Raw genomic sequence first — 27,022 nt, 5'->3', positions numbered from 1 at the left:
TCTATTACTTTTCTCTGTTTCTTTTCATTGTTAATTGAGGAAGGCTTTCTTCTCCCCTTCCATTCTTTGGAACTGTGGATTCAAAGGGGTATATCATTTTTTTTTTTCTTCTTTGCCTTTAGCCACCAAGAAAAAGTACCTGTCATAGCAAACACCCACTTCCAAAAACACAAAAGAAGGCTCTAAACATGGACATCACCAGATGGTTCAATACTGAAATCAGATTGATTCTATTCTTTGCAGCCAATGATGGAGAAGCTCTACAGAGTCAGCAAAAACAAGACTGGGAGCTGACTGTGGCTCAGATTATGAACTCCTTATTGCAAAATTCAGACTTAAATTGAAGAAAGTGGTGAAAACCACTAGCCCGTTCACTTATGACCTAAACCAAATCCCTTATGATTATACAGTGGAAGTGACAAATAGATTCAAGGGATTAGATCTTATAGACAGAGTACCTGAAGAATTATAGACAGAGGTTCATGACATTATACAAAAGGCAGTAATCACGACCATTTCCAAGAAAAAGAAATGCAAAAAGGGAAATTATCATTTAACATTTCAATTTAACAGATGAAAAAACAGTTTTCCTAATTAGTCAATATTGAGTGGGCTTCCCTAATGGCACAGCAGATAAACAATCTGCCTGTAATTCAGGAGTCACAGGAGACTCATGTTTGATCCCTGGGTCAGGGAGATCCCCTGGAGGAGGAAATGGCAACCTGCTCCAATATTTTTGCCTGGAAAATCCCATGGAAAGAGGAGCCTGGCAGCCTGCAGTACAAAGTGTTGCAAAGAATTGGACATGACTGAGCACACAGCCATTGAGTCAAACGTGATTCTACCTTTATTTATTGTCAGCATTTCTTCTTCTATACTATATTATTCATTCAGCATTATCATGTGTTTATTTTTTTTCTTTGACTCATGCTTATTTACCTATTTTTAAACATAAGTCATGCATCGAACCTGGTATGGTAAAACCAATACAATATTGTAAAGTAATTAACCTCCAATTAAAATAAATAAATTTATATTAAAAACAATAAAAAATAAAAAAGTCAATGTTAGGATAAAACTATATAATCAAATGATATTTATGTTTTGCCAATTAATACACGATATTTCACAAATCTTTACATAGCTCATGTAGTCTGATTTTCTCAACTCTTTCTGCCCACAAAATAAAACTTCATAAGGAAATGGTGATTCTCTATTTGAATAATAAGATATCGATTTATTGAGCACTATTTTGTGTTGGGTTGAATGACTTGATGAGCCTTCATTATTGATAGCTATTTTACACAGTAAAGGAGAGCCCATGGAGTTTATAGAACTTTTCCAATGTGATGCAATTAGGTAGAATAGGACAGAGATTCAAAACCAGCTCTGCCTCACTTCAAAGACTATTTTTTTTTAATTCCTTCTCTGCTACTATGCATCTTTATCTTTTAGACATCTGTCTATAGAAAAAAGAATGAACAAAAAATATTTACACAGTTGTGTGAAACTTCCAAATCATATTTTGCCTTTTGGCATTTTAGATCACCTTCAAGCAAAATTAAAATTTCAGTCATTTTCAAAGTCACCCATTGTTGTAGATATCTGTCATTGTCATGAACTATGTAACCTGAAGTAAGTCCACAACTGAAATCTGAAATTATCTACCAAGAGATAGATATCCTGGACTGAAATAAGGAAACTTGGGGACAAGGTAAAAGAACACTTAAGGTAATGAAATATAGAGTCATTAGCACTCTAGCAAAGTAATATAAGCAAGCTGACAGCACAAAAGGGAAGAAATTTTATTGTACTTTGGTACAGCAGGAAAATAAGATACTCGGGGCAATGCAGAAGGGCTGGTAAATTTGAAACAAATGAAAGGCAATAACCTTAAATATAGTGATAATAGGTCTGTGGGATTCACTACTGTAGGACATGTTTAAATGAAATAACAGTATGGACTATGGGGTAGATAATTTAATGACCAATAACCTTGCTGGTGTTTTGGCTAAAAAAGATACACAGCATCTCATGGGCCTGATCTGATCAGCCCAAGGACGAGGAGAATTTAATTTCCCCATGAACCAGATAAAGTATTCATCAGAGTAACTAGAGCTTGCATTCTCATATTATTAGGACCTGTTTGTGAACTAGATTCCCAGCTCAGGTATTAAACATTACGTTGCAATGGGCCCCATAGGAAAGTGATAGAAAATGTCAGTGTAAAAGATCACTCTTTTTTTTTTTTTTTCCCTCCAATAGTGGGCTAAACTGCATTGAACCATTCTAATACTCTCTTCTAACTGAAAAAAATTTACTAAATAACTGGATTGAGAGTAAGATTTCCATTTATGACATTAGGAAGATGAAGAACAGAAGCCAAAATGATTGTTTTATGCATTAAAAACAAATAAACATACAGGTTTATGTTATTCTTACTTAATTTACCTTCTGGATCCTTCCATCTTACAACATAAAGAAAACCACCTTTTATAGTCTTCTTAGCATTCATTATATAAATAAAATGTTCATATTAGGAAAAATGGATAACTAGAGGGAACTCATAGGAAATAAAGGATACCTCATGTCCTTTTAAAAAAATCAATAACAAATGTTGCATATACATCTCTGCATATATGTAAGTATATTTGTATTAAAGTCTTTTGGATGAAATTAATAGGTCAATGGGTAAATTTATTCTCAACATTGGTAGATGTGGCAAAATTGCTCAGTAAATTGGTTACACCAAATTGTATTCCTACTGAGAAATAAGACCATATATTTCCCTAACTCTAGATCAATTTTTTGATATTTGTCTTTCTGAATATTGAAAGTTGAAGGTAATTATTTTTTATTATGCTGATATTTAATAGTATGTGGGGCTGAGCACCATTTCATATATATATAAAGTCACTTTTCCTGTGACCTCATCATTTAGGTCTTCTCATTTTTTCTTATTTGGTAAAGACCTTTCTCTTATGAATTTTAAGTACTCTTTAAATATTTGGCATATTAGTCATTTCCTTTCTAGGCATTAATTTTTATCTGTGTATCTTTAAGTTCTAACATGTTCTTGTCCAATATATTAAACATTCCAATTTATTGAGATAGTAAGGATCTAAAATAATCAATATTTGGTTAATGTGAGTCTTTATCATCTGAAAGTGATGATAGCTAAGTGTCAGCACCAAACATCAGGTATTGAAAGGATGGAATTAACCACACTGGGAAAGAGTAAATAATCAATTTATTAATTTATTTAACCACCAACATATTCATTCAACAAACATTTCTGATTCTTACTGGGTTTCTGTCATTTACTAAGTTTAGGGACAAGATGATTTTTACTTTAGCATATTTAATCCACTTCTAAGAAGTTCTTAATCACAGAAAAGATAATAAAAAATGTATATGTCTTCAAGATTTCAACATTTAATAAATCTTGCATTCTCCATGTGTATATTAGAAATGCACTGAAATATTCATAATAACTCAAAATAACAGTAGGAATTACTTTCCCTGAGGGAGACTATCACATAAAGTCTAGAAGTAGGCAGTGCTGAGCTGGTATGGTAGGCTTTGAGTTATCAAAGTTCTTCTTGTCTTTCTGCTTTGCCATCTTTATGCATTATTTACATTTTCAATTCTCTTTATTATCATAACATGGCTGCTGGATCTCTAGCTATAATCTGTGTTCAAGACAGCAATGCAACAGAAGCAGGTGTGAGGAAAATATCACCTGCTTCTGAGAAAATAAACTCCTTCTAAAGAGTTTTCCAGAACATCCCATGCAACAATTGCCATTTAAATACCAAAAGAAATGGATTATAGTAATTATTTTGACTGTGTATGCATTCATCAAATGATCACATTATATGTGTGTGTGTGAGTGTTAAGTCGCTTCAGTCATATCCATCTCTTTGTGACATTATGGACTGTAGTCCACCAGGCTTCTATGTCCATGGGTTTCTCTAGTTTAGAATACTGAAGTGAGGTGCCATGACCTCCTCCAGGGGATCTTCCTGACCCAGAGATCAAATTGGTGTCTCTTATGTCTCCTGCATTGGCAGGTGAGTTTTTTTTACCACTAGCAACACCTGGGAAGCCCGATCACATTGTATACCTTGAATATGTACAATTTTAAGTGTCAGTTATACATCAATAAACCTGAGGGAAAAACACTCATTGACCTCATTATTAGGAAAGAAACTTAAGGAAATGGATTTTTTAATATTGATGTTGATGTTTTGACAGTTTTTACTTTTTCTTATCCTGATACCCAGGTACATAATAAAGAAGAGAATGGACATTAAGTAGCAAACTCTGCCACACCATAGATTGCTTAATTCTTTAGGAAGCAATCATCCAGTTTTCCTTTTCTTTAAAATACAAGCAAAAGTGAGCAGTTGTATTCTACCCCTAACTTCGAGGCTGGAGCTGAGGCCTCAATGACAGATAGATCCATCACCTAAGATTCAGAAGAGGAGAAACTCAGCTTCAAATCAAGGTCTTTAGAGTCCCAGTTCCTCAGTTTTTTCATATCTCAGCTCTTATATCTCTTCATCTTTCCTCTCATGCCTCACATAAGCTACAATACAAGTTCAAGCTATTTTTCTCTTCTTTTCTTTTTCTGATAACCATAAAAGTTTAGATCTGTGTTAACTCAAAGACTTTTCTGCTTCTCTTTCTTCAGTCTTAAATTTCATTCTTCCTGGTTACTAAAGCAAGATCAGTCTTCTAAGCATCACTTTAAGTGCCCTTCCTTTCAAAAAAGTATTCTTAACTTTGCATGTCCTATTACAAATGAACAAGTGACAAGTCTTATTTTCTTGCATGAGACCCTCTACAATCTAGTCCACCTGGTCTCACCAATATGATCCTTCAAAGTGTCTAGTTCATCCTCAGTCCATGTCTCTCCTCACACAATTCTCCTCCCCTTCTCTCCAATCCCTCAGGATTAGTTCAGGCTTTTCTTGATAAACAACAAAATGATGTTAGGAAACTTTCACCCCATGACATCTTTTCCACAGTAAAAGTGAGCCTTTCTGTATTTGAACACTTGTCTGCAGCAGACATTGACATATTCGGACTTCCAACCATCTTTTTCATGTTTGCATCCATTGCTTGCATTGTTTATATCTTCCACAATAGCTATACTCACTCTCAAAAGAAGCTCTAGTCAGTGTTTTGAACACATAGTAGGCTCTCATATCCTTTGGCTGATAGTAATTTGCTTTTAGTTTCCTCCTATACATTTCTTTTGTGATCAAAATCCCCCCTCCTCATTATGCCTGGCTCTCAATTTCTAATAAAAATTGTATCTGGGCCCAAACTCCCAATCTGATGCTGCACAGAACCCGAATGCATCTTCCACAGAGGTCAAGGCATTCCACAATTGGCTGAATATTAGCATAGGCCTGGGGTGGAACTGAATTATCAGATTCTTTTTAACTGCATGATTTCCACTGGGTTTTATTTTCTGTTTGCTTGTTAATAGAAATGCCCATAGGCAGTGGCCCCAGATCAAAAGTTTGGACCTAATGGAATCTAAAAGTTCATGTTTAATTTTAAAAATAGACTCCCTTTAGATTCCCAGAATTGCCAAAATTCATCTCAAAAGCAGAAAATGTCATTTTCCTTCCACCTTCAAAAGCAGCTGAATGAAATTTAAATACATCTGGTTATAACAAACAAGCTAGAAAGTGCACCACAATTGGGACAAGCTTGCACCCAGATCCAATTTTTATGACTGCATTAGAAAGCCCTTGAAAAATAGGGCTCATGGCAATCCCTGCTGGGGCATTAACTGGAGTCTCTTTGGCAAGAGAGACTGAAGTAATAAGTAAGAGTGACATTTTCCCAAAGCAAGTTAAATACCCCAATAGAAACCTAAAAGAAATTAAACTTAAAGTTTCTCCTAGGCAACTTGAGTCAGTTCAACACCTCTTCTTTGCATGTGAATTCCCTGCATGACAAATCACATGATGCAATTTGTGGGCTGATTTAGCTGCTTTTATGAGTGTTAATGCCACAGCTTCTGGAGCTAAATTAATGTGACAATAATGATTACATTTATTTCCTGGTTTGTTTAAAACTTCCCCTCTAAAATGTAAGTTGAGGTTATCTGAAGGAAATTTCCTCATTGGCCACACTCATCCTTACAACTACAACTTGTTAATGGTTAATAGAACAACAAAGATCTGTATCATTCCCAGTGGAGTGTTTAAACAAGGTTCATGTCCATTGTTGGGGTAGATTGCTGTTTCTAGAGGAAGGGATGGGTTGAGTTTATCTGTTCTATCTTTCAGAAGATTCATTACTTCTTGATCCATATGTTACAGTCCCTAGATGGGTTGACATGGGAAGTAAGGCTTTTCATGGAAAGGATACACACTTATTTGGTCACAAATATTTTCTACCATGGGTTTCCCCAGTGGCTCAGCTATAAAAAATCCACCTTCAATGAGAAGTCACAGGAGACGGGGGTTCAATCTCTGGCTTGGGAAGATCCCCTGGAGAAGGAAATGGCAACCCACTTCAGTGTTCTTGCATGGAGAATCCCATGGACAGAGGAGCCTGGAGGGTTACAGTCTATGAGGTCACAAAGAGTCAGACATGACTGAGTGACTGAACTGAACTAAACTGAAGATCTTTTTTGTATCATTCTTCTGTGTGTTCTTTCACCTCTTCTTAATATCTTTTGCTTCTGTTAGGTCCATACCATTTTTGTCCTTAGTTGTGCCCATCTTCAGACAAGGCAATGGCACCCCACTCCAGTTCTCTTGCCTGGAAAATCCCATGGGCAGAGGAGCCTGGTAGGCTGCAGTCCATGGAGTCGCTAAGAGTCTGTCATGACTGAGCGACTTCACTTTAATTTTTCACTTTCATGCATTGGAGAAGAAAATGGCAACCCACTCCAGTGTTCTTGCCTGGAGAATCCCAGGAATGGGGGAGCCTGGTGGGCTGGTGTCTATGGGATCTCACAGAGTCGGACACGACTGAAACGACTTAGCAGCAACAGCAGCAGTGCCCATCTTTCCATGATAAGTTGCTCTCGTAGCTCTAATTTTCTTGAAGACATCTATAGTGTTTCCCATTCTATTGTTTTCCTCTATTTCTTTACACTGACCACTGAGGAAGGCTTTCTTATCTCTCCTTGCTATTCTTTAGAACTCTGCATTCAGATGGGCATATCTTTACTGTTTTCCTTTGCCTTCAGCTTCTCTTCTTTTCTCAGCTATTTGTAAGGCCTCCTCAGACAACCATTTTGCCTTTACAGGACCAGAAAAGGTCAGTTTTCATACCAATACCAAAGAAAGGCAATGCCAAATAATGTTCAAACTACTGCACAATTGCACTCATCTCACACACTAGCAAAGTAATGCTCAAAATTCTCCAAGCCAGGCTTCACCAGTATGTGAACTTAGAACTTCCAAGATATTCAAGCTGGATTTAGAAAGGCAGAAGAACCAGAGATCAAATTGCCAACATCTGTTGGATCATGGAAAAAGTAAGAGAGTTCCAGGAAAACATCTACTTCTGCTTTATTGACTATGCCAAAGCCTTTGACTGTGTGGATCACAACAAACTGTGGAAAATTCTTAAAGAGTTGGGAATACCAGACCACCTTACCTGCTTCCTGAGATATCTGCATGCAGGTCAAGAAGCAACAGTTAGAATCAGACACGGAACAACAAACAGGTTCCAAATTGGGATAGATGTACCTCAAGGCTATATATTGTCACCCTGAGTATTTAACTTATATACAGAGTACATCATGACAAATGCCGAGCTGGATAAAGCACAAGCTGGAATCAAGATAGCAGGAGAAATATCAATAACTTCAGATATGCAGATGATACCACTCTTGTGGGTGTTACCTAGATAACATATTAAAAAGCAGAGGTATTTCTTTGCCTACAAAGGTCCTTCTAGTCGAGGCTATGGTTTTTCCAGTAGTCATGTATGGAAGTGAAAGTTGGACCATAAAGAAAGCTGAATGCAGAAGAATTGATGCTTTTGAACTGTGGTGTTGGAGAAGGCTCTTGAGAGTCCCTTAGTCTGCAAGGAGATTCAACCAGTCCTTCTGAAAGTAAATAAGTCCTGAATATTCATTGGAAGGACTGATGCTGAAGCTGAAGTTCCATTAATTTGGCCACCTGATGAGAAGAACTGACTCATTGGAAAAGACCCTGATGCTGGGAAAGATTGAAGGCAAGAGCAGAAGGGGTCGACAGGGGATGAGGCGGTTGGATGACATCACCAACTCAATCGACGTGAGTCTAAGTAAGCTCCAGGAGTTGGTAATGGACAGGGAAGCCTGGCATGTTGCAGTCCATGGGGTCCCAAAGAGTTGGACATGACTGAGCAATTGAGCAGACTGATCTTAGGGATTACTTATTCAAATTTTGTTCTCTCCCATAGAAGAAGCAAGAATATATACTGAGTGCTTTGTGTGTGTGTGTGGTCTCTTTAGTATTTGGGCTTTCCTATTTTCTTCCCAACAACTGACATTTATAATTCCAGACTGGTTCCCTTATCTTCCTTTTGATGGCTAGATGGAGCCTATTGATCTGAATCAGCTTTGTCAGTTCATCTATGATACCACACTATACTTTAGTTCTCCATTTTGTGTTGGATGGAATTCCCTTGGATGACCTTGCACTCATCATTTTCCTCCATGATTATCTCACACTTGGAAGGAATGTTCTACCATGTTTGCTGTGACTGGGCAGTCTGTATTTCTGTGTACTTGATCAATATTCATTGACTTCTTACTGAGAATGATTACTCCCCCTGATAATTGCTCTGTTTTCCTGAAGCTCTTTCACCCCTTTGACTCAATCCCCTCTGCTGCTTGGCCATCTCCACATGGTTAAGAGTTCTGTCTCTCTCCTATGGTTAACATTATTTAGCATTCTTCAATGAATATCTTGAACACTCATTACGTCCTGTGTAGAAAATCAAATAAAATAAAAACAACAAAATTTAAGTTGCTGGACATTCTATAAACATAAATTGTTTATTAAATGATACTTTGCACTCCGACAGAAAATTATATTTAAAAGTCTTAGAAATATTTTGTTATTGAAATGGCAGTGTATACATTTGGAATATGTAAGAGAAGCAATTATTTTCAGAATAATTTTAATTATAGTTGCTGTATACTAATTCTCAGTGAATACTACTTTATGTATATATGAAATGTCTTAATCTGAATATTTTAAAAACTAAAATCCTATACAGAAAAGCTCTGTTCAGAGCCATGTGATATATATTTGCAGCTTGCCTTGAATGCTTTGAGTCTCAAAAATCTTTGTTTTACAGTAAAGCATACAGTTATAAAATAAGGTAGATATAGATCATGATGAGGAAAAATTAAATCAGAGAGTTCATTGAACTTCTAAAAGATGCCACTCTTAAATTTTATACTATATTTTCCTTTATCATAAGCTTATATTTTCATGTGCTTAGTGTTACCACATAACATCCAATTCAAGGGAAAAAGAATCTTATAGGAAAACAGCAGCCATGGTTAAGTTAATGAATACTATGATCTTATTAGTGGCTCTATTTTAGTTTGTTTAGGTGACCTTGATTGTGTCATTTATTTGGTATACTTTACTTTTAAATGTCCTGTCTGCATTCCTCCCTGGGTCAGGAAGATCCCCTGGAGAAGAAAATGGCGACCCACTCCAGTATTCTTGCCTGGAAAATCCCATGGACAGAGGAGCCTGGTGGGCTACAGTCCATGGGGTCACAAAGAGTCGGACATGACTGAGCGACTAACACACACATCTGTATTCCTCACATCCCTTCTTCATTCTGAATCCTTATCTTTTTTTTTCTTTTTATTAAAAAAAATCTAGTAAGTAAAATACTGAAAAGAATGAAAACTACATTGTAGGAAAATTCATTCATAGCACTCATTTAAAGATAAGTGCTTTGAGTTCAAGACAACAGTTGTTTCATGTGAACAACTATAAAGGCACTTGAGCAACAAATAGAGTGACAGGTAAATATATAAAAAATTGGGGTCTAATATTTTTAAAAATGATAGCAAAGAGAAATTTTTTATTCTGACCAAAGAAAGAGTTCATTCCTTTTTGAGAATTTAAATTAGGACAAGAAAGGGAAAGAATGTCTGCATGTATTCAGATCAAGAAACAAAGGAAGATAAGATTTTGGAATAAAGTTCTCTATTCAAAAGTTCAGATGGCAGTGAGTCATTCTGCACAGTTACAATGAGCCTTTGTACTTACCAAGTGGCTTTTGTACAAAGATCTCACAAGGAAAAGAACTGAAGAGAATACCCATTTTCATTTTACAGAGATGACAACTAAATCAGAAAGAAGGGTAGAACAGAAATAGGTTTTGAATTCTTCATTATTGCCTCTCAGTAACTTTTTTTTTTTTACATTTAAAAATGATTGCATTTTATATATCATTAAAAGCACAGATTTGAAGTGCAAATTCAATAAGTTTTGAAAATTTATCACATTCATACAATCCTGACCCTTTTCAAGATAGAAAACACTTTCTTTTTTCCACCTCAGGACATTTTCTTTACTGGAAAGCCAATCTACATCCTGTTAAATGGCAACAGTTACTGTTTTTTCCTTTCATCAAATATTAGTGTAGTCTGTTCTACAATCTAATATAAATTAAATCTTTCAGTATGTATATTCATGTTTCAATTTATTATAAACATTTTAGCATTTTTTAAGAGCAGTATTAGGTTTAAGGAAAAAAAACATTTAAGATACCACATATATTCCACACGCACTTGCCTCTAGTATTAACATATCACATTATTATGGTGAATTTTTATTTTTATTTTTTTATTGTGAATTTTTAAAATTAAGAAACCAATATGATACATAGTTACTAAGTAAAGCCAATTCTTTATTTAAACTTTCATATTTTGTACTTAATGTTCCATAGAGGATGCCACATTAAATTTAGCCATCATGTCTTCTTGGACTTCTTGGTTAAGACAGTTTCTCAGACTTTCCTTGTTTCTAATGACTGTGATATTTTTGAAGATTAGTGGTAATATGTTTTGTAAAATGTCCTTCAATTGGAATTTGTCTGATGCTTTTATCACGATTAGAATTATGAGTTTTGGGGAAGAATATCACAGAAGTAAGGTGCACTTTTGTTATATCATATCAAGGGTACAAACTATCAAATTACTTACTATTGTTGATGTTGATCCTGATCACCTCTCACAGGTGATGTTTATTAGACTTCTCCTCTGTGAAGTTACCATTTTTTTTCTCTTTCAACATAGTAAATTTAAGTTCATTTTTTGTTGTTGTTGCACATACCAGTAGCTGTTCCTTTATATTATGAAGCAGTATCCCATCACGTGATTAAGTTGCAATTTAGTCAGTCATGCTATGGTCAATGAATATTTGTGTATTTCCAATTTGAAGGTTTTATGAATAAGGTTGCTATGAACATTCTTGTACACATTTTATTCCATGTAGATATAGTTTTTATTTCTGTCAGGTGAATGATTGTAAGTGAAATGTTTGAGTCATAGGTTTAGTGTAAATTTAACTTCATAAGACAAGGCCTATCCAATTCACAAAATGGTTAGACCATCTTACTTTCTATTCAGCCAAATACGAAAATTCCAATTTTTTCCCAATTCACTAACTCTTAGTATGGTGAGTCATTGTAGTTTTAGCCGTTATATTGGATATATAGTAGTATCTGGGCTTCCTTGATGGCACATATGGTAAAGAATCTACCTGCAATGCAGGAGACCCAGGTTCAATCCCTGGGTCTGGAAGATCTCCTGGAGAAGGGAATGGCAATCCACTCCAGTGTTCTTGCCTGGGAAATCCCATGGACAGAGGAGCCTGGTGGACTATAGGCCATCAGGTCCCAGAGTCAGACATGACTGAATGACTAACACTTACTTACTTATAGTAATAGCTAACTGCTCTTTAATTTTTATTTATTTTCTGATGAATGTCATTGAGAATCCTTTCATCTACTTATTGACTACACATTCCCTGCCCCCCACTTTAACTGCTCTTACTATGGAATTGCTTTTTCTCCTATCCATTGGATTTCATTGACAGCTTATCAAATAAAATAAAATAAAATAAACCAATGCCTAAGAGTGAATCAATTTCTGTGTTCTCAATTTTATTCCATTGATTTACTTTGGAAGACAATACCATGCTGTTCTGGTTACTATTGCCTTCCATAATTCCTTAAATAAGATACTGTAATTTCTTTATGCTTGTTCTTTTAAAAAAGAAAAAAAATGCATTCATTCTTCATTTCTCCACAATTTTATGTATTTTGGCATTTAGTTGTCAATTTATATTAAAAGTTTTGTTATTGTTGTCCAGTCACTGAGTCCTGTCCAACTCTTGGCAAACTCATGGATTGCAGCACACCAGGCTTATCTGTCCTCCACTATATCCTGAAATTTACTCAGACTCACATCCATTGAGTCAGTGATACTATCTAACTATCTCATTTTCTTCTGCCCCCTTCTACTTTTGCCTTCAATCTTTCCCAGCACCAGGGACTTTTCTAATGAATCAACTCTTTGCATCAAGCAGCCAAAGTATTGGAGCTTCAGCTTCAGCTTCAGTCCTTTCAATGAATATTCAGGGTTGATTTTCTTTAGGATTGATTGGTTTGGTCTCCTTGTTGAAGGGACTCCCAAAAGTCTTCTATAGAACCACAGTTCAAAAACATGAATTCTTTGGTGCTCAGCCTTCTTTGGGCTTCCTTGGTGGCTCAGATGGTAAAGAATCCACCTGAAAAGCTGAAGACTTGGGCTCAATCCCTGGGTTGGGAAGATCCCCTGGAGGAGAGCATGGGAACCCATTCCAGAATTCTTGCCTGGTGAATCCCCATGGGCAGAGGAACCTGGTGGACTACAGTTCATGGGGTCACAATGAGTTGGACATGACTGAGTGACTAAGCACAGCACAGCCTTCTTTCTGGTCCAGTTCTCAGATCCATATATGACTACTGGACCATCAGTTCAGTTCAGTTGCTGAGTCATGTCCGACTCTTTGGGACACCATGAGCCACACCACCCCAGGGTCCCTGTCCATCAACAACTCCTGGAGTTTACCCAAACTCATGTCCATCAAGTCAGTGATGCAATGCAGCCATCTCATCCTCTGTCATCCCCTTCTCCTCCTGCCCCCAATCCCTCTCAGCATCAGGGTTTTTACAATGAGTCAACTCTTCACATGAGATGGCCAAAGTATTGGAGTTTAGGCTTCAAAATCAGTCCTTCCAGTGAACACCCAGGACTGATCTCTTTAGGATGCACTGGCTGGGTCTCCTTGCAGTCCAAGGGACTCTCAAGAGTCTTCTCAACACCACAGTTCAAAAGCATCAATTCTTCAGCACTCAGCTTTCTTCACAGTCCAACTCCCACATCCATACATGACCATGGGAAAATCATAGCCTTGATTAGAAGGACCTTTGTTGGCAAAGCAAGGTCACTGCTTTTTAATACGGTATCTAGGATGGCCATATCTTTCCTTCCAAGGAGTAAGCATCTTTTAATTCATGGCTGCAATCACCATCTGCAGTGATTTTGGAGCCAAGAAAAATAAAGTCTGACACTGTTTCCCCATCTATTTCCCATGAAGTGATGGGACCAGATGCCATCATCTTAGTTTTCTGAATGTTGAGCTTTAAGCCAACCTATTCACTCTCCTCTTTCACTCTCATCAAGAGGCTTTTTAGTTCCTTTTCACTTTCTTCCAACAGGACTTCTCTGGTGGCTCATATGGTAAAGCGTCTGCCTACAATGCGGGAGATCCAGGTTCAATCCCTGGGTCAGGAAGATCTCCTGGAGAAGGAAATGGCAACCCATTACAGTACTCTTGCCTGGAAAATTCCATCGATGGAGGAGCCTGGTAGGCTACAGTCCACGGGGTTGCAAGAGTCAGACATGACTGAGCAACTTCAATGTCAATGTCAGTGTCATTTTCAGCCATAAGGGTGGTGTTATCTGCATATCTGAGCTTATTGACATTTCTCCCAAACATCTTGATTCCAACTTGTGCTTCCTCCAGCCCAGTGTTTCTCATGATATACTCTGCATATAAGTTAAATAAACAGGGTGGCAATATATAGCCTTGACTTATTCCTTTTCCTATTTGGAACCACTCTGTTCTTCCATGTTCAGTTCTTTTTTTTTTTTTATTTTTAAATTTTACATAATTGTATTAGTTTTGCCAAATATCAAAATGAATCCACCACAGGTATATATGTGTTCCCCATCCTGAACCCTCCTCCCTCCTCCCTACATTTGAATCAGTTCTAATGAGGTGGATGAAACTGGAGCCTATTATACAGAGTGAAGTAAGCCAGAAGGAAAAACACCAATACAGTATACTAACGCATATATATGGAATTTAGAAAGATGGTAACAATAACCATGTTCAGTTCTAACTGTTGCTTCCTGACCTGCATACAAATTTCTCAACAGGCAGGTCAGGTGGTATGGTATTCCCATCTCTTTCACAATTTTCCACAATTTATTGTGATCCACGCAGTCAAAGGCTTTGGCATAGTCAATAAAGCAGAAATAGATGTTTTTCTGGAACTCTCTTGCTTTTTCAATGATCCAGCGAATGTTGGCAATTTGATCTCTGGTTCCTCTGCCTTTTCTAAAACCAGCTTGAACATCAGGAAGTTCATGGTTCACATATTGCTGAAGCCTGGCTTGGAGAATTTTGAGCATTACTTTACCAGAGTGTGAGATGAGTGCAATTGTGTGGTAGTTTGAGCATTCTTTGGTATTGCCTTTCTTTGGGATTGGAATGAAAACTAACCTTTTCCAGTCCTGTAGCCACTGCTGAGTTTTCCAAATTTGCTGACATATTGAGTGCAGCACTTTCAAAGCATCATCTTTCAGGATATGAAATAACTCAACTGGAATTCCATCACCTCCACTAGCTTTGCTCATAGTGATGCTTTCTAAGGCCCACTTGACTTCACATTCTAGGATGTCTGGCTCTAGGTGAGTTATCACACCATCATGATTATCTGGGTCATGAAGATCATTTTGTACAGTTCTTCTGTGTATTCTTGCCACCTCTCTTAATATCTTCTGCCTCTGTTAAGTCCATACAACTTCTGTCCTTTATTGAGCCCATCTTTGCATGAAATGTTCCCTTGGTATCTCTAATTTTCTTGAAGAGATCTCTAGTCTTTCCCATTCTGTTGTTTTCCTCTATTTCCTTGCACTGATCGCTGAGGAAGACTTTCTTATCTCTCCTTGCTCTTCTTTGGAACTCTGCATTCAAATGCTTATATCTTTCCTTTTCTCCTTTGCTTTCCGCTTCTCTTCTTTTCACAGCTATTTGTAAGGCATCCTCAGACAGCCATTTTGCTTTTTTGCATTTTTTTTTCCCATGGGGATGGTCTTGATGCCTGTCTCCTGTACAATGTCATGGACCTCCAACCATAGTTCATCAAGAACACTCTGTCTATCAGATCTAGTCCCTTAAATCTATTTCCCATGTCCACTGTGTAATCATAAGATATTTGATTTAGATCATACCCGAATGGTCTAGTAGTTTTCCCTACATTCTTCAATTAAAGTCTGAATTAGGCAATAAGGAGTTCATGATCTGAGCCACAGTCAGCTCCGAGTCTTGTTTTTGCTGACTGTATAGAGCTTTTCCATCTTTGGGTGCAAAGAATATAATCAATCTGATTTCGATGTTGACCATCTGGTGATGTCTATGTGTAGAGTCTTTTCTTGTATTGTTGGAAGAGGGTGTTTGCTATGACCGTCTTCTTTTGGCAAAACTCTGTTAGCCTTTGCCCTGCTTCATTTCTTACTTCAAGACCAAAGTTGCCTGTTACTCCAGGTGTTTCTTGACTTCCTACTTTTACATTCTAGTCCCCTATAATGAAAAGGATATCTTTTGTGGGTGTTAGTTCTAAAAGGTCTTGTAGGTCTTCATAGAACTGTTCAACTTCAGCTTCTTCAGTGTTACTGGTTGGAGCATAGGCTTGGATTACTGTGATATTGAATGGTTTGCCTTGGAAACCAACAGAGATCATTCTGTCGTTTTTGAGATTGCATCCAAGTACTGCATTTCAGACTCTTTTGTTGATCATGATGACTACTTCATTTGTTCTAAGGGATTTCTGCCCACAGTAGTAGATATAATGGTCATCTGAGTTAAATTCACCCATTCCAGTCCACTGCAGTTCCCTGATTCCTAGAATGTTGACATTCACTCTTACCGTCTCCTGTTTGACCACTTCCAATTTGCCTTGATTCATGGACCTAACATTCCACGTTCCTATGCAATATTGCTCTTTACAGCATCGGACCTAGCTTCTATCACCAGTCACATCCACAACTGGGTATTGTTTTTGCTTTGGTCCATCCCTTCATTCTTTCTGGAGTTATTTCTCCCCTGATATCCAGTAGCATATTGGTCATTTACAGACCTGGGGAGTTCCTCTTTCAGTATCCTATCATTTTGCCTTTTCATACTGTTCATGGGATTCTCAAGGCAAGAATACTGCAGTGGTTTGCCATTCCCTTCTCCAGTGGACCACATTCTGTCAGACCTCTACACCATGACCCGCCTATCTTGGTTGGCCCCACATGGCATGGCTTGGTTTCATAGCTTTGCCTATATAGATCTTTGTCAGATAAGTGATATCTCTGCCTTTTACTACACTGTCTAGGTTTGTCATAGTTTTCCTTCCAAGGAGCAAGTGAAATCTGTCAGTGTTTCCATTATTTCCCCTTTTATTGCTGTTAAGTGATGGAATTGGATTCCATGATCTTAGTTTTTTGAATGTTGAGTTTAAGCCCATTTTTTCTCTCTCCTCTTTCACTTTCATCAAGAGAGTCTTTAGTTCCTCTTCACTTTCTGCCATTAAAGTGGTAACATGCATATATGAGGTTGTTGATATTTCTCCTGGCAATCTTGATTCCAGCTTGTGATTCATCCAGTCTGGTGTTTCCCATGATATAATCTGTATATATTAAATAAACAGAGTGAGAGTATATAGTCTTGACATATTCCTTTTCCAACTTAGAACTGTTCCATTGTTTCATGTCTGGTTTTCACTGTTGCTTATTGTCCTACATGCAGGTTTTTCAGGAGGTAGGTAAGGTGATTTGGTATTCCCACCACTTTAAGAATTTTCCATAGTTTGTTGTGACCACGCAGTCAAAGGCTTTAGTGTAGTCAGTGAAGCATAATTAGGTGTTTTTCTGAAACTTTCTTTACAAAAGCGTGCTTGGATTCTAATTAGAAGTTCATTAAAGCTGTTAATGAATTTGGTTATAATCATTGTTATAAAAATGTTGAGTCTCTTAAACAATGATAATGTATATCTCTCCTTTTGTTTAGCCATTGTGTTATAATCATGGATTTATAGTTTTATATATTATACGAAGCTATATAGTTATATGAATCCATGATAATAGCATAAATTTATACATACATATATATATATATAGTTTTCAGGCAGATCCTTTATATATTTATATATATATTTATATATATATATATAAAACTATATATAGAGAGACAGGGAGAGATATAAACATATATAGATAGATAGATAGATTTATAATTTTATTATATAAGTTGTAGGATTTATGTGTATGTAGGGCTTCCCTGGTGATTCACCTGGTAAAGGATCTGCCTGAAATCAATCCAGGAGACCAGAATTTGATCCCTGGGTCAGGAAGATCCCCTGGAGAAGGAAATGCAACCACTGCAGCAATATTGCCTGGTAAATTCCATGGACAGTGGAACCTAACAGGCTGCAGTCCATGTGGCTGGAAATAGTAGAACATGACTGAGTGACTAGCCCTTTTCTTTCATATAAATTGTAGACACAGTTTGGTTTTTAAGTCCTAAGTTTTTTGAGTAGTTACAGATTATAAAATTTTATTTTCCTTGTTTTTAATTTTTGCTAACATATTGAAATACAATTGATTTTTGTATATTCACCTTTATTCCTGAAGTATTGCTGGATTTGTAGAATCCATATAATTTTAAATCAAAGTCAGAATTATTTCTGTTTAAAGATAATTTTACTCATAATTTTTAAACTCTCCTTCCACCCTACCCTCTTATTTTATTGAGTAGGACTTCCACTATAAAGCCAAATAAAGGTATGATAGAAACATCTTTCTCTTTCTTTCTCTTTTTCCACCTACTGGGGACAATTTGTACAATTATTCACCATTAAGTAGAATGTTGGGTGCATGCATGCTCAGTCGCTAAGTCGTGTCTGAATCTTTGTGACTCCTACCAGGCTCCTTTGTCCATGGAATTGTCCAGGCAAGAATACTGGTGTGAGTTGCCATTTCTTCTTTCAGGGGATCGTCACAAGCCAGGGATCAAACCAGCTTCTGTTGCATCTCCTGATTTGGCAGTAAGGTGCTAGGTGTAAATTATTTGCAAATGCTCTTCATCAGATAGTTGAATTTGTTTATAGTCTTAGCTTGCTGCGAAGTATCATAACAAATCTGTGTTAAATTTTATCAAATAATTTTTTTCATGCATTCAAATAATCATCCAAATTTGCTCCTTTATTTTGTTAGTGTATTGAACTACATTGCTTGATTTTTCAGTATTAAAGTAAACTTGTACTCCTGTGAGAAATTTCACTTGATTGTGATTGTGATTATTCTCTTTATGTTACTTCATTCCATTTTCTAATACTTAAAATAACATACTTATTCATTTTCTTTGGTTTGTACATTTCTTGTTTGATTATAGATTTCAAAGTTGTGCTGGCCTCAAAATGTGAATATGAAAATGTTTTTTTTCTTTGTCTTTTTTTTTCTGAAAGACTTGGTGTAAAGTTTATTTTGTATTTTTCCTTAGATATATATTAAATTTCAGCAAACAAGCCATTGAGGATGTTATTTTTCTTGTGAAAACATTTTTTATTATTATAAAGCCAATTTCTTTAATACTTAAAGGACTATTTAAATTTTCTGTTACTCCTTGAGTCTGTTGGTAATTTGTTTCTTTCAATAAATTAATCCAATTCTTTCAAAATATAGAATATAGTGACATAAGCTTAACTGTAAATTTCATTATTACAATTTTAATTTCTACAGTATCTGCATTACCTGCTTTCTCAGCCCTAACATTGTTCACATATATTTTCTCTGTTTTCTAACCAAATTTGTCAGGTAATATAATTTTATTCATTTCTCTACTGTGTTTTTCTTTCTTCGTTTTATACAGCGTTGATTTCTGCTTTCCTTTTTAAAACTTTTTAATGTATTCTATTGTATTACTGGAGTATAATTGCTTTACCAATGTTGTGTTAGTTTCTGCTATATAGCAGAGTGAATAAGTTATATGCATATATATATATATATATATATATATTTATGTTTATATATATGAAAGTGAAAGAGAAACTCACTCAGTCATGTCCAACTCTTTGCAAGCCCACTAGAGTGAGCAGCCTTTCCCTTCTCCAGGGGATCTTCCCAACACAGGCATTGAACCCAGGTCTCCCACATTGCAGGAGCATTCTTTACCAGCTGAGTTACAAAGGAATGCTGAAGTGGGTAGCCTATTCCTTCTCCAATGGATCTTCCCAACCCAGGACTCAGACTGGGATCTCCTGCACTGCAGGCAGATTCTTTAAGAATTAAGCTATCAGGGAAGCCAGAATATATTTAATACATATATTCCCTCCCTCGTGAGACTCTATCACCACCTCCAATTAGTTTTTGCATCCTATCTACTTTGATTTAAATTAGTCTTCTTTCTCTAGCTTCTTAATGCAGGAATTTACATCATTGATTTCAAACATTTATTTTTTCCAATTTTAAACATTTGGAGATATAAAAATTATTCTAAACATTGTTTTAAATTTATCACACAAACCTACTATTTTGCTTTAATTCATATTATTATTATTCCAATATATATTTTAATTTATTTTACACTTTTTCTTTGATTTAGACTTCTTAAAATTTTCAAACATAAAAGATTTATTTTATTTTATTTATTTTTGGCTGCACTGGGTCTTTGCTGCTTCACACAGGATTTCTCAAGTTCCAGTGAGTCAGATCAGATCAGATCAGTCGCTCAGTCATGTCCGACTCTTTGCGACCCCATGAATCCCAGCACGCCAGGCCTCCCTGTCCATCACCAACTCCCAGAGTTCACTCAGACTCACGTCCATCGAGTCAGTGATGCCATCCAACCATCTTATCCTTTGTCGTCCCCTTCTCCTCTTGCCCCCAATCCCTCCCAGCATCAGAGTCTTTTCCAATAATTCAACTCTTCACATGAGGTGGCCAAAGTACTGTAGTTTCAGCTATAGCATCATTCCTTCCAAAGAAATCCAAGGGCTGATCTCCTTCAGAATGGACTGGTTGGATCTCCTTGCAGTCCAAGGGACTCTCAAGAGTCTTCTCCAACACCACAGTTCAAAAGCCTCAATTCTTTGGCACTCAGCCTTCTTCACAGTCCAACTCTCACATCCATACATGACCACTGGAAAAACCATAGCCTTGACTAGATGAACTTTTGTTGGCAAAGTAATGTCTCTGCTTTTGAATATGCTATCTAGGTTGATCATAACTTTCCTTCCAAGGAGTAAGCGTCTTTTAATTTCATGGCTGCAGTCCCCATCTGCAGTGATTTTGGAGCCCAGAAAAATAAAGTCTGACACTGTTTCCACTGTTTCCCCATCTATTTCCCATCAAGTGATGGGACCAGATGCCATGATCTTCGTTTTCTGAATGTTGAGCTTTAAGCCAACTTTTCACTCTCCACTTTCACTTTCATCAAGAGGCTTTTGAGTTCCTCTTCACTTTCTGCCACAAGGGTGGTGTCATCTGCATATCTGAGGTTATTGATATTTCTTCCAGCAATCTTGATGCCAGCTTGTGTTTTCTCCAGTCCAGCGTTTCTCATGATGTACTCTGCATATAAGTTAAATAAACACGGTGACAATATACAGCCTTGACATATTCCTTTTCCTATTTGGAACCAGTCTGTTGTTCCATGTCCAGTTCTAACTGTTGTTTCCTGACCTGCATATAGGTTTCTCAAGAGGCAGGTCAGGTGGTCTGGTATTCCCATCTCTTTCAGAATTTTCCACCTTTTATTGTGATCCACACAGTCAAAGGCTTTGGCATAGTCAATAAAGCAGAAATAGATGTTTTTCTGGAACTCTCTTGCATTTTCGTTGATCCAGCGGATGTTGGCAATTTGATCTCTGCTTCCTCTGACTTTTCTAAAACCAGCTTGAACATCAGGAAGTTCATGGTTCACATATTGCTGAAGCCTGGCTTGGAGAATTTTGAGCATTACTTTACTAGCATGTGAGATGAGTGCAATTGTGCCATATTTTGAGAATTCTTTGGCATTGCCTTTGTTTGGGATTGGAATGAAAACAGACCTTTTCCAGTCCTGTGACCACTGCTGAGTTTTCCAAATTTGCTGGCATATTGAGTGCAGCACTTTCACAGCATCATCTTTCAGGATTTGAAAGAGCTCAACTGGAATTCCATCACCTCCACTAGCTTTGTTCGTAGTGATGCTTCCTAAGGCCCACTTGACTTCACATTCCAAGATGTCTCGCTCTAGGTCAGTGATCACACCATTGTGATTATCTGGGTTGTGAAGACCTTTTTTGTACAGTTCTTCTGTGTATTCTTGCCATCTCTTCTGCTTCTGTTAGGTCCATACCATTTCTGTCCATTATTGAGCCCATCTTTGCATGAAATATTCCTTTGGTATCTCTGATTTTCTTGAAGAGATCTCTAGTCTTTCCCATTCTATTGTTTTCCTCTATTTCTTTGCACTGATCGCTGAAGAAGGCTTTCTTATCTCTCCTTGCTATTCTTTGGAACTCTGCATTCAGATGTTTATATCTTTCCTTTTCTCCTTTGCTTTTTGATTCTCTTCTTTTCACAGCTATTTGTAAGGCCTCCCCAGACAGCCATTTTGCTTTTTTGCATTTCTTTTCCACGGGGATGGTCTTAATCCCTGTCTCCTGTACAATGTTATGAACCTCATCCCATAGTTCATCAGGCACTCTATCAATCAGATCTAGGCCCTTAAATCTATTTCTCACTTCCACTGTATAATCATAAGGGATTTTATTTAGGTCATACCTGAATGGTCTAGTGGTTTTCCATCCTTTCTTCAATTTAAGTCTGAATTTGGCAATAAGGAGTTCATGCTCTGGGCCACAGTCAGCTCCCGGTCTTGTTTTTGCTGACTGTATAGAGCTTCTCCATCTTTGGCTGCAAAGAATATAATCAATCTGATTTCGGTGTTGACCATTTGGTGATGTCCATGTATAGAGTCTTCTCTTGTGTTGTTGGAAGAGGGTGTTTGTTATGACCAGTGCATTTTCTTGGCAAAACTGTATTAGTCTTTGCCCTGCTCCATTCCATATTCCAAGGCCACATTTGCCTGTTAGTCCAGGTGTTTCTTGACTTCCTACTCTTGCATTCCAGTCCCCTCTAATGAAAAGGACATCTTTTTTGGGTGTTAGTTCTAAAAGGTCTTGTAGGTCTTCATAGAACTGTTCAACTTCCGCTTCTTCAGCTTTACTGGTTGGGGCATAGGCTTGGATTACTGTGATATTGAATGGTTTGCCTTGGAAACAAACAGAGATCATTCTGTCGTTTTTGAGATTGCATCCAAGTACTGCATTTCAGACTCTTTTGTTGATCATGATGGCCACTCCATTTCTTCTGAGGGATTCCTGCCTGCAGTAGTAGATATAATGGTCATCTGAGTTAAATTCACCCATTCCAGTCCATTTCAGTTTGCTGATTCCTAGAATGTTGACATTCACTCTTGCCATCTCTTGTTTGACCACTTCCAATTTGCCTTGATTCATGGATCTGACATTCCACGTTCCTATGCAATATTGGTCTTTACTGCATTGTACCTTGCTTCTGTCACCAGTCACATCCACAGCTGGGTATCCTTTTTGCTTTGGCTCCATCCCTTCATTCTTTCTGGAGTTATTTTTCCACTGATTTCCTGTAGCATATTGGGCACCTATTGACCTGGGGAGTTTCTCTTTCAATATCCTATCATTTTGCCTTTTCATACTGTTCATGGGGTTCTCAAGGCAAGAATACTGAAGTGGTTTGCCATTCCCTTCTCCAGTGGGCCACATTCTGTCAGACCTCTCCACCATGACCCACCCATCTTTGGTTGCCCCATGGGCATGGCTAGTTTCATTGAGTTAGACAAGGCTGTGGTCCTAGTGTGATTAGATTGACTAGTTTTCTGTGAGTATGGTTTCAGTGTCTTTGCCCTCTGATGCCCTCTTGCAACACCTACTGTCTTACTTGGGTTTCTCTTGCCTTGGACGTGGGGTATCTCTTCACGGCTACTCCAGCAAAGCACAACCATTGCTCCTTACCTTGGATGAGGGTTATCTCCTCACCGCCACCCTTCCTGACCTTCAACTTGGGATAGCTCCTCTAGGCCCTCCTGAGCCCACGAAGCTACTGCTCCTTGGACGTGGGGTTGGTCCTCCCGGCCGCCGGCCCTGGCCTCGGGTGTGGGGGCATGGGGTAGCTCCTCCCGGCCGCTGTCCCTGACCTCAGATGCTGGGTATCTCCTCTCGGCGGCCCCCACCCCCCCACCCTGGACCTCAGATGCAGAGTAGCTCCTCTCGGCCGTTCCTGCGCCTTGGCAGTCTGGTACTCTTGGCCACTGCCCCTCACCTCGGACATGGGGTAACTCCTCTCAGCCGTGCAGCCTCCCGCTCTTAGCACGCCGATCACAGCCACCTGTGGGGCTGCAGCCAGTGAGTGGGGGTTACTTTGTTGTATTGTGAGGGTTTCTCATTTTGGTGGCTTCTCTTGTTGGGGAGCAGAGGCTCTAGCTGCATGGGCTTCAGTTGCAGCGCTTGGGCTCAGTAGTAGTGATGCATGGGTTTAGTTGCTTGCCAATGTGGAATATCACCAGCTGCTGCTGCACACCAGGGAAGTCCAAGGGATTCTCTAGACATTTAAAACATTGTTTCCAGTGTAAGCTTTTGTCAAAACACAGTTTTTGATTTTAATCTTTTGATACTTGTTCTTCAGACCAAGAATATAGTATATCTTGCAGAATACTCCATGTATACTCTGACTTTACTTTTTTTTTTTTTTTTGGTTTTAATTTCTACAAACATCCATTTAGGTCCAGTTGGTTAATAATATTGTTCAAGTTTTCTATATTCTTGATGATTTTGTCTATTTTTCTATCAATTACTGAGAAGAGAATCATGGACTCAAGTATAATTATGCATTTTTATATTTCTCTTTCCATTTGTAATTTTTTTGCTTAAATCAATAAATCAAACTTCTATGAAATCTAAGTTTCTATTGAGAATCACATAAACATGTCACCTGTCTCATATTGTTATATACTTCATGCATGCCCAGCTGCTCAGTCGTGCATGATTCTTTGCAACCCTATGGACTATAGTGCACCAAGTTCCTCTGTCCATGGGATTTTCCAGGCAAGAATACTGGAGTGGATTGTCATTTCCTTCTCCAGAGGATCTTCCCACCCCAGGGACTGAACTCACATCTCTTGTATCCCCTGCACTGGCAGGGAGATTCTTTACCACTGTGCTACCTGGGAAGTCCTATATTATTTCAAGTGATTCACTTCATTCTAGAGTCTGTTATCAGGTGCATAGACATTTAGAGATTTTATGTTAAGACGGTTAATTGATATTTTCATGTTATACATCTTTCTTACTGGTCATATTTCTTGTCTCAAGAATGATTTTCTTATTAATTAACAGAACTATTCTAGCTTTCTTATTATCATGATTATCATGGTATCTCTCACTCCATATTTTATGTTGAAGTTAAGTATATTTTCAAATTTAAAATTATTTCCTGAAAATTATATACAATTCACTGTTACTTTTAATCTAATCTGAAAATCTGTCTTTTATTTTCATTTAGTCTGATTGCTCTTAATATAATTATTAATGTGACTTTGTTATCTTGCTATTGGTTTTCTATTTGTTTCATTATAACTATACATTTCAGTTAATTTTATACAATATGAAAATTTCAAGTGTAAAAAATAAACCTATAATGATTGAATTTCAATTATTTTACTTAATAAAAAACAATCTTCCATAATTAATTATACAGATGAATAAACTAAGAAATGCATGTGTTGATTACACTTCAATAGGACTAGATAAAAAATATATTTTAAATAAAGTAATTAATTATACAGAAAATAGATATTTTCTAAACAGAATGATGCTTCTCTCACATTTGTTCAAATGTTTGGCTGTCATTTTATTGACATTATGTTCCACAAAGTGACAACTCATTCAGGTATTCCTATGATAAAGGTATTTTTAAAATATTTAATTGATATCTAAGCATGAAAAATTTTTATATAAATTAATAAATGCCAAATTTCTGAAATTATATTATAATAAAATATTGAAATATTATATTTTAATAATTAAAAGGAGATTAAATTTAAACTTGTAGCAGTATTTTTCTAGTGAAATTGACAGATCTTTGTTTCTTTCAAAGTTTCAAATATGGATAACTTCTTCCCCCAATAACATGCAAAAGGATATTTATAGTTTTTGGCACTCTATACTTAATAAAAACAATATTTTAAAAAGCTAGAATTTTATAATTCTGTTTTTATGACAATTGTGCTGGGTACTGTGCTAAGTTGCTTCAGTCATGTCCAACTCTGCGATTCTATGGACTATACCCAATTAGGCTCTTCTGTCCATGGAATTCACCAGGCAAGAATACTGAGGAGGGTTGCTATGGTCTCCTCCAGGGAATCTTCCCGCCCTAGCAATAGAACCCACATATCATATTTCCTGCATTGTTAGACAGGTACTTTACCACGATTACCATCTGGGAAGTCCTTTATGATAATTAGTGAGCCTATTTACAAACTAATACAGTTTATCAATAACCTCAGATATGCAGTTGAAACCACCCTTATGGCAGAAAGCAAAGAAGAACTCAAGAGCCTCTTGCTGAAACTGAAAGAGAAGAGTGAAAAAGTTGGCTTAAAACTCAACATTCAGAAAACTAAGATCATGGCATCCAGTCCCATCACTTCATGGCAAATAGATGGGGATGCAATGGAAACAGTGACAGACTTTATTTTTGGGGGGCTCCAAATCACTGCAGATGGTGACTGCAGCCATGAAATTAAAAGACACTTGCTCCTTGGATGAAGAGCTATGATCAACCTAGACAGCATATTAAAAAGCAGAGACATTACTTTGCCAACAAAAGGCCATCTAGTAAAAGCTATGGTTTTTCCAGTAGTCATGTATGGATGAGAGAGTTGGACCATAAAAAAAGCTGAGGGAAAAGAATTGATGATTTGAACTGTGCTGTTGGAGAAGACTCTTGAGATTCCCTTGGACTGCCAGGACATCCAACCAGTCCATCCTAAAGGAAATCAGTCCTGATTATTCATTGGAAGGACAGATGCTGAAGCTGAACTTCCAATACTTTGACCACCTGATGTGAAGAGCTGACTCATTTGAAGACCCTGATGCTGGGAAAGACTGAAGGCAGGAGAAGAAGGGGTCAACAGAGGATGAGATGGCTCGATGGCATCACTGACTCAATGGCCATGAGTTTGAGTAAACTCCAGGAGTTGGTGATGGACAGGGAGGCCTGGCATGTTACAGCCCATGGGGTCACAGAGTCAGATACGACTGAGTGACTGAACTGAACTAAACTGAATGACTGCACCTCAGCCTATGAGAAAGTCACACAGCACCAGGACTAGCTGAATTTTGTAAATTCAAATTCTGAAAAAGCAACTGGAGGCTTAGGAGATTAGAGTTGGAAATGAAGACATTGTAAAGAGTTATTTTTGTTACTGAAGACAATAAAGAGGAAATTCTGGAGAATTCAAGTCAGTACAGTTCAGTCATTCAGTCCTGTCTGACTCTTTGCAACCCCATGGACTGCAGCACTATAGGCTTCCCCGTCCGTCACCAATTCCCGGAGCTTACT

Source organism: Bos grunniens, chromosome 24 (genome assembly GCF_055505025.1).
Source record: "Bos grunniens cultivar Pamir isolate PY7600 chromosome 24, Bosgru_T2T1.0, whole genome shotgun sequence".
NCBI classification, from domain to species: Eukaryota; Metazoa; Chordata; class Mammalia; order Artiodactyla; family Bovidae; genus Bos; species Bos grunniens.
The sequence above is the reverse complement of the archived record's forward strand: the minus strand, read 5'-3'. Positions refer to the sequence as shown.